The following is a 9,652-nucleotide window of genomic DNA, read 5'->3' as shown; positions in this document are numbered from 1 at the left end:
TGGAAACATATGAAGACAGATATTACAGAGTTTGTGTCTAAGTGCTTGAATTGCCAACAGGTGAAGGCCGAAAGAAAGAAGCCCGGAGGGTTACTTCAGAGTTTAGCTATTCCTGAATGGAAATGGGATCACATTTCCATGGATTTCGTCACGAAGTTACCACGATCATTCCGAGGCTGCGATGCGATTTGGGTTGTGATAGATAGATTGACCAAATCCGCATGCTTCATTCCGTACAAGATGACGTACAGATATGATTAGATGGCCGAGATATATGTCCGAGAGGTGGTCAGATTACATGGTGTGCCGAAGACGATCGTATCAGATCGTGATCCACGATTCACTTCACACTTTTGGCACAGTCTACAGCAGGCTCTAGGTACGACTTTACACTTGAGTACTGCTTACCATCCCCTGACAGACGGACAGTCAGAGCGGACTATCCAGACTTTAGAAGATATGCTGAGAGCTGTAGTACTAGATTTTGGTACTAGTTGGCAAGATTCACTAGCTCTTTGTGAATTCTCGTACAACAACAGCTATCAGACTAGCATCGAGATGGCACCGTTCGAAGCTTTAAACGGAAAGAAGTTCAGATCTCCGTTGTACTGGGATGACATCTCAGAGGTACCAGAACTTGGGCCTGATATGATTCGTGACATGACTGAGAAAGCAAAGATAATTCAGAAGCGAATGAAGATGGCACAAGATAGACAGGCGAAGTACGCGAACATCCGACGTAGACCGTTAGTGTTTGAGCAGGGAGACAGAGTATTCATAAAGATTTCTCCTTTCAGAGGCGTTGTCAGATTTGGCAAACGTGGGAAATTGTCTCCGCGATACATCGGTCCATACGAGATTCTCGAGAAGATAGGAGATCGTGCCTATCGACTCGCCATTCCGCCTTCTCTATCTGGGATACATGACGTCTTTCATGTATCAATGTTGCGTAGATATATGCCAAATAGTTCTCATGTCATTCAGCCTGAAGAAACCGAGCTAGATTAGACTTTGAGTTACGTTGAGCAGCCAATTCAGATTCTTGATCGAAAAGAGAAACAGCTTAGAACGAAGAATATTCAATTGGTGAAAGTCCAGTGGAGTCGTCATGGCACTGAAGAAGCCACTTGGGAGACAGAATTAGAGATGAGACGGAGATATCCCGAGTTATTTTCATGATGTGAGTTCCTGTTTATATTTTTGTCATTGCTTCTTTTACTTGCTTTGGTTAATTGCCTGCGAGTTCGAGGACAAACTTATATCTAAGAGGGGGAGAAATGTAATGCCCGAGATTTGATTAATGTGGTCAGATGGTACTGAATTGATAGAATTAAGGTTGTAGGAACTCAAATGGAAAAGCCGGGCGTCGGTACAACTCAAGATCCAAAATTTGTACAGAAGTCGTGGCGCCCGAACGGTAGAAAGAGACCGCTCGAGCGCCAATGGTTACCAAGAAAAGTTCTTGGACGGAAAGTCTGGCGCCCGAGCGGTGGTTTGTGACCGCCCGAGCGCCAGGGGATAACACTAAAAGTTTTCGGACAGAACATCTCGCGCCCGAGCGGTATTATGTGACCGCCCGAGCGCCTCCTGAAATACACAAAAATTCTGAAGAAGCCACGTACGAGATTTGCATGCAATATATATATGTTATTCACTCTCATTCTCCTCCACCTTGCAACCGGCACCACCGAGAGAAGCATTCAAGAAAGCTCAAGATCCTCACATATTAGACGTTTGATTGTGAAGAATCCAACCATCCGATTTTCGATCTGAGTTTAGATTCTTGTTCCTCGCCTTAAGAGCTATAAAAGGATGTAAGTTTCTTTACATTTCAGCATGGTTTGAAGTTTAGATGTTGGGGAAATTGTGATATGATTAATATAATGTGTTGGTATGATAGTGGTAATCTTATATTCGATACCAGATCGAAGAAATGATATCGTATGCAATTTATATGAAATTCCAGCATGTATTGGGTGGAAATTATGCAGATTTTGAGATCTTGATATATAGATTGTGATGATTGTGAGTTGTAATATGGATTATGTTGCGATTTGAGTTGATCGTTATTGAGAAATCACGCCGGTATGCCGTCGAACTGTATTAAGATTGAATAATGAGTTGTACAAGATTTGCTTTGAGTTGTGTCTTGATAGATTATATCTATATATTGACATTTCAGAGTTGATATTATCAGATTCGACATCGAGACTTCGACTAGGACAAATACTGTACAACGAAAGGTATAATTCAATGTTGATTCGGGAAGATACAACTCGAGCTAGATTCGACTTGAGTTTCCCTAAATCACATACTAGATGATTATTACCTTGTTATGTTTATTTATTGATTTATCTTAAAGCATTGAGATAGGAGAGTCCTTGGTAGATTAGCCAAGCCGGATGTTCGGTTGTGTCGATAGGCGTAGGAGAAGATTCACTCCTATTGTAGACATTCGATACAGAGGACCGAAGTCTGGGAATAAGACGTACCTCCACCCCGATTGGGAGAGTAGGTGGGAGACTTGTTACGTCTTATTCACACAGGGATCCTTAGACTTAGAGATCGAGTCAAAGATATGAGTTTGATTTACGTTGCCTGATTTAGATTAGTTGTGTTTCATAGACTATGGAACATATTCCTATTGTTTACATTCATGATAGCATGTTCATGATTTATATTGTGTATATGCATGTATACATTGCTTTATACTGGGATTTATTCTCACCGAAGTTTCCGGCTGTTTTTGTGTCTGTATGTGTGCATAACAACAGGTGGGGCAGGATCAGGGTCGAGACGAGGATGAGTGAGAGTTGATAGCGTGGTGATCACGGGCGTAGCAGAAGCTCTAGTTGTTGTATTAGACATGTATTAATATTTTTAAACACTAGTTTGATTGTATGAATGAAACAAGACATGTATTTGCTTTTAATGAAATGCAATAAATCTTATGTATGTGTAGTATGTTAAGAGCAAATTTTTGACCCACATTTTCTAACAAGATCCAATTAATCCCAAAGATAATCGAGTTAGAGCCCGGGTCCCCACACATAACAATATATATATCAAGTATATGCCAATGGAAGGAGCTAGTTAACAATAAAAATGGTTTGTATACATATAAATATCATGTGAGCATATAAGGGAAGCTTCTACTTACAACCCAACAAGCACTATAATGGCTTTGATGACCTTGAAGGAAACCCTATAACCAAATTACACAATATAACTAACAATCATCACCAATAATCCAATGAATCAATAAACCAACTTAACCCTTCAATAATACCAGCCCTTCTAAATTCCAATAATAAGAATTGATGCGATCATGATAGGCCCAAGCTCCGATAAAGGCGTGGAAGGTTTTGTGCTGCATGGGAGTACGTGTGAGGGCCAAAGGAACATGATTCAAGCGACTTTTGAACGACCGAGGCTACACGGACCTGTACACGGGGTCCGTGTCCATTACACTCGAGGATGAAGAAAACAGAGCATACACGGACCTGTACACGGGGTCCCTGTCGACTACTTTCGAGACGTGGGAATTTACCACGCCTACACGGACCCCCTTCCGGACCACTACACGTGGTCCGTGTCCTTTACGTTTGGGCTATATTTTGTTCCTTATTTAGAGTTTTATTTTTTTGGAAAACTAGATTTTGTTATCTTTTTGATATTAAAACCTATTTGGACGAAATTTAAAAAAAAATAAATATTATTATTGATTAAATATCAAACTGAGATTTTTCTCTCAACTTTCAAGGCTTTTGCTTTGTAATCAAAAATCAAACTTATCAAAGTTTTTAACTTTGTGGCGTTTGTCGATCGTTCTTACGCGGATTGTCAAGGGCGTGTTCTTTGAAGGTTCGTTATAGTTTCGATTGTTTTCTTTGTGATTATTTGTTGCTAAACTTTTCATAGTTTAGAGATAAAAATCACGCACACACTTGATTCAAAAGATCGGGACACAACACGAATCCTTTTTAACGTTATTGAATTGAGGGCGCAGTTTTAGAATAATCGTGTTTGCTTTTCTTACGTACGTGGATTCATATCATTTGGTATCAGAGCTTAGAATCATTGAATTCGAGTAAGTTTTATCCTTCGTTCTATTATCAGATCTAATTATTCTTTCGTTCTGCTTTCATATTTGTTTTGTTCTATCATTCTTCGTCGTTCGTAAATCTGTGATATACGAAATTTTTTGCACTATTTTTTTTTATTTATCATTGAATTTTCGGAATTCCTAGTAGAGGAAGGAGGGAAAAAAAAGTACAAAAATTCCTAAAATTCACCATTATTTCTTTTGGTCTTTTGTTCTATTCTTTTTTGTGAGTCATATACAAGTGCCTCACATAATCAAAAAAAATATATATTTACCTTCAATTTGCTTGTCTACGCGGTCTAAGTGAGTCGATCACATTTGTTCACAAGTTGAACTTGATTGTTTGATATACAAATACAAAGCTTGAGCACAACTTCGAGAATACTATCAAATTTGAGTGAAAATACTTGAGTGCGAGTGAATTTTCTTTGGAGTGAACGGTGAGTATTTGTTGTGAGCAAAAAAAAAACTAGAGAGGAGTGACGAGCGACTTTTCTTTGGAGTGACCGTGAGGATTTGGGTGAGGAATATTATTGTTTTCTACTAACGTTTTCTTGCAGGTACAAATCTAAAAATTTAAATGGAAAGGAGGTAGGAGATAGTTCGAACCCGGGGTTGTCTAATGTCCAAATGGAGGCGTTGTTTGGACATTTTAGTAGGATGATGAAGGTAGAGTTGGAGCCATTACTTGAGCGGTTGGATAGGCTTGAAGTTAGTACTATTGGATATAAACCTAAGCCTAAAGATTTGGGTAGGAAAGAAAAAGAGGAAGATTATGATTTGGGAGGAGAAGAGGAGAGCCAAAATGAAAATTGGGGTAGCAATGGAAGAGGTAGAGGATTTGATAGAGGTAGAAGAGAAGCCGTACGGGGTAGGTATGATGGGAATAGGGAAGATGGTAACATGGGTAGCATTAAGATGAAAATTCCATCGTTCCATTGGAAGTCTGACCGGGAGGCATACTTAGAATGGAAAAAGAGGGTAGAGTTTGTGTTTGAATGTCACCACTACTCCGAACAAAAGAAGGTTAGGTTGGCGGTGGTGGAATTTCTAGACTATGCTCTCATTTGGTGGGATCAATTAGTGAACATTAGGAGGAGGTATAATGAGAGACCCATTGAAACTTGGGATGAGATGAAGAGGGTCATGAGGAAGAGGTTTGTGCCCAACCACTACTATAAGGAGATGGAGGTAGTCATGATTAGGGCAAATATTGAGGAAGATTGTGAGGCGAAGATGGCTCGTTTTCTTTGTGGTTTGAACAGGGAGATTCAAGATCAAGTGGAGCTTCGGCACTACTTGGATCTAGACGAAATGGTACAAATGGCCATAAAAGTGGAGCAACAACTCAAGAGGCGTGGAGTTTGCCGCACCAATCAAACCGGGGGTTCATCATCTTCTTGGCGACCAAATGTGGCAAAACGTGATGAAAATAAAGTGGTGATCAAGCCCAAGGTTGAGACCAAACAAGAGGCGCCTAAACAAGGAGTGCAAGGTAAATCTGAAACTCCTTCTAATCGATCTAGAGATGTTAAATGCTTTAGGTGTCAAGGGCTAGGTCATATTTCTAGTGAATGTCCTAATAAAAGGGTAATGATTTTAAATGACTATGGTGAGTATGAATCTCATAGTGAGGGTGATGATGATGATGATGAGATGCCTGCATTAGAGGATCCTGACGAGGGTTATGAGGTGGTGGTAGGTGAAGCATTGGTGACTAGGCGCATCATGAGTGCCCAAGTTGAGGAGGCGGAGACGAATCAGAGGGGTAACTAGTTCCATACTAGGTGCTCTGTAAACCAAAAGGTTTGCAATTTTATTATAGATGGAGAAGTTGTACCAATGTAGCAAGTTGTGAGATGGTGGAGAAGTTGAAGTTGCCCAATTTAAAACATCCTCAACCATATAGGCTTCAGTGGTTTAATGATTGTGCGGAGGTGAAAGTGAACAAGCAAGTTTTGGTGTCATTTTTTATTGGTAAGTATGTTGATGAGGTATTGTGTGACGTGGTACCAATGCATGCTTGTCATATCTTGTTGGGTAGGCCTTGGTAGTATGATAGGAAAGTGACACATGATGGTTTCAAGAATAGGTACTCATTTGTCCGAAACAAAGAACCGACTGTATTACTCCCCTTGTCCCCAAAACAAATATTTGAGGATCAATTAAAGAAAAGAAAACGAGATGAGGCCGAAAAATTGAGTGTTCAAAAAAGTGAGATGGCCTTAGAAAAAGAAAGAGATACGGTCGAAAGAAAGAGTGAACAAAAGAGTGAGATGACCATAGAAAAGAAAAAAGAGAGAGAAAAAGAGGCCAAAGAAAAAGAAAAGAAAAATAATTTGAAGGCCCAAAAGAGTGAAAAGAGTGAGTTCGAGAGTTGTTTGTTTTTGCATAAACCCTTTCATTTACCTTTGTACAAAGTGGTTTGTCCATATTGTGATGATGTAGCCGGTTCAATCCCGAGCATTGTTCCCTCTTCTTTGCAGGATTCTCGTAGTGTGATGATGAGGAGGCAAGAAAAAGTTGATGGTGTGAGAATGCAATGGGATGATCCATATGGCTTCGAGAGCAATCAAGATGAGTTAAGGTTAGTCGCCAACGCAACAACCATGAGGTATGACTTCCGTCCTTATCTTAATTTTTTGATGTATCGTTTTTAAGAGCTTGGAGAACGTTTTGCACATTTTGTGGTTAAAGGGGCGAATGTAAATTTACCCTTATTCATTTATTGTTATGGACTTGAGACCATGGATGAATTGCATGTACCTACTATGAGTTTTTTTATCTCACGATTTACTAATTTGACGGGCTTTGTTTGGTACAAGAGTGCATATGCATTGGAATTAAATTTGTGTGATGTGTTAAAGGATTGCATGGATAGTACCTGTGGCATGTTCTATTTGCATGATTTATGTTTGTTTGATGGTTTTGAGAGGTGCAAGGATGGATGTGATAATTTCTTCAGTCATGATGAATATATGTTCAAAAGGAATAAACCTTTCATTTTATATTCATTGCATGAGTTACGTGCTAGTGAGGCATATTGTGGTGGTTTTATTGCTGATAAGATGCATGATTATTTGTGTTGGGTGCATATGAAACGACATGTTGAGTGTCGTTGTGATACATGCATTGCATATGAGACAATGACGTGTCGACTGTATTCCTATGTCATGCATCAGTTATATCTTATTCCTAGCGAACTATGGTCGTACACGTGTGTGGATATCATTTTGGTGTTGACTAGGTCTAAGAAGGGGAGAAACCTTATTTTTGTGACAATTGATGGTGTTTTATCATTTGGTGTCACTTATTATTTGGTATGTGACAAAGTTGATGAGTTTATCGGAAAGACACCTGGAACGTTTGGATTTCCAGTGCAGATGGAGCAAGCCGATGATAGCACCTACAAACTTGAGTTTAAAGGTAAGCATGTTAGTCATATAATCATTGTTATTACTAACTTGTTTAATTTTTGTGTAGGTAACAAAGATTTGAGGACAAATCCATTTCAAGAAGGGGAGGATGATGCGATCATGGTAGGCCCAAGCTCCGATGAAGGCGTGGAAGGTTTCGTGATACATGGGAGTACGTGTGAGGGCCAAAGGAACATGATTCAAGCGACTTTTGAACGACCGAGGCTACACGGACCCGAGCACGGACCTGTACACGGGGTCCGTGTCCATTACACTCGAGGATGAAGAAAACATAGCCTACACGGACTTGTACACGGACCTGTACACGAGGTCCGTGTCGACTACTTTCGAGACGTGGGAATTTACCGTGCCTACACGGACCTTCTTCCGGACCACTACACGGGGTTCGTGTCCTTTACGTTTGGGCGAGATTTTGTTCCTTATTTAGAGTTTTATTTTTTTTGAAAACTAGATATTGTTATCTTTTTGATATTAAAACATATTTGGACGAAATTTTAAAAAAAATACACATTATTATTGATTGAATATCAAACTTTGAGATTTTTCTCTCAACTTTCAAGGCTTTTGCTTTGTAATGAAAAATCAAACTTATCAAAGTTTTTAACTTTGTGGCGTTTGTCGATCGTTCTTACGCGGATTGTCAAGGGCGTGTTCTTTGAAGGTTTGTTATAGTTTCGATTGTTTTGTTTGTGATTATTTGTTGCTAAACTTTTCATAGTTTAGAGGTGAAAATCACGCACACACTTGATTCAAAAGATCGGGACACAACACGAATCCTTTTTAACGTTATTGAATTGAGGGCGCGGTTTTAGAATAATCGTGTTTGCTTTTCTTACGTATGTGGATTCATATCAAGAATTCTTACCTTGTAGCTTGAATACTAAGGTAGGAGACACTCAAAATTCCACTAGAACCTTTGAAATTTGAAGTAGAGAAGTGGAGAGAAAATTGGAGAGAAAAGGGCATAAACCGATGGAGAAGAAAGAAGAAGGGTGGAAATGAGTAGAAGGGCCGAAAATCAAGTATTAAAAGACTCCAATACATCCAGAAACGTGTTTTAAAAACACACTTTCCGCACAACTAGTGCCGCGGTGCTACTTAATTGGCGTCGCAGCGCCTCGGCNTATTGTTTCTGACCGTGATGTTAAATTCTTGAGTTACTTTTGGAAGATTTTATGGGCTAAACTTGGCACAAAATTGTTGTTTTCTACTACTTGTCATCCTCAAACGGATGGGCAAACTGAAGTTGTCAATAGGACATTAGGAACACTTTTGCGTGCTATTCTTAAAAAGAACTTGAAGAATTGCGAAAATTGTTCGCCATTTGTTGAGTTTGCTTATAATCGTTGCGTGCATTTTACTACGAATTATTCGCCATTTGAAATTGTTTATGGTTTTAATCCTTTGACTCCGTTAGATTTGATGTCTTTACCTATGAGTGAAAGGTTAAACATGGATGGGAAAAAGAAGGCGGAATTTGTTAGGAGTTTGCATGTGAAGGTCAAAGCTAATATTGAAAAGAAGAATGAACGATACACAAAGCAAGCCAACAAGGGAAAGAAGAAGGTGATATTTGAGAAAGGTGATTGGGTGTGGCTACACTTGAGGAAGGAAAGGTTCCCCGAGAAGAGACGTTCTAAACTATTACCTAGGGGTGATGGACCATTTCAAGTACTTGAAAGAATCAATGACAATGCCTACAAACTCGATCTACCAGGTGAGTATAACGTGAGTTCTACTTTCAATGTTAGTGACTTGTCGTTGTTTGATGTAGGTGACGAGCTGGATTTGAGGACAGATCCTTTTCAAGAAGCGGAGGATGATGCGAACACGGATGTGCACGTCCCAAGGAAAGCATGGGACCCCTTAGAGTTACCAGCGTGACCAATCACGAGGGGACGACTGAAGAAGGTTAAAGAGGGGTTGCAGGGGCTTATGAGCAAGGAAGAAGGACTTACAAACGAGGTGCAAAGTGCTGAAGGGTTTGAGATGCATGGAAATAAGTTTGGGAGCCAAAGGAACGTTATTCAAGTGCTAAATCAAGAGGAGTCCAGATACAACGGCCCCCGAGCGGCCAAATCTTACCGCCCGAGCGCCAAACATACTGTCC

Source organism: Primulina huaijiensis, chromosome 2 (assembly GCF_012295235.1).
Source record: "Primulina huaijiensis isolate GDHJ02 chromosome 2, ASM1229523v2, whole genome shotgun sequence".
In the NCBI taxonomy this organism is placed as follows: Eukaryota; Viridiplantae; Streptophyta; class Magnoliopsida; order Lamiales; family Gesneriaceae; genus Primulina; species Primulina huaijiensis.
This window is presented reverse-complemented; position numbering follows the sequence as displayed.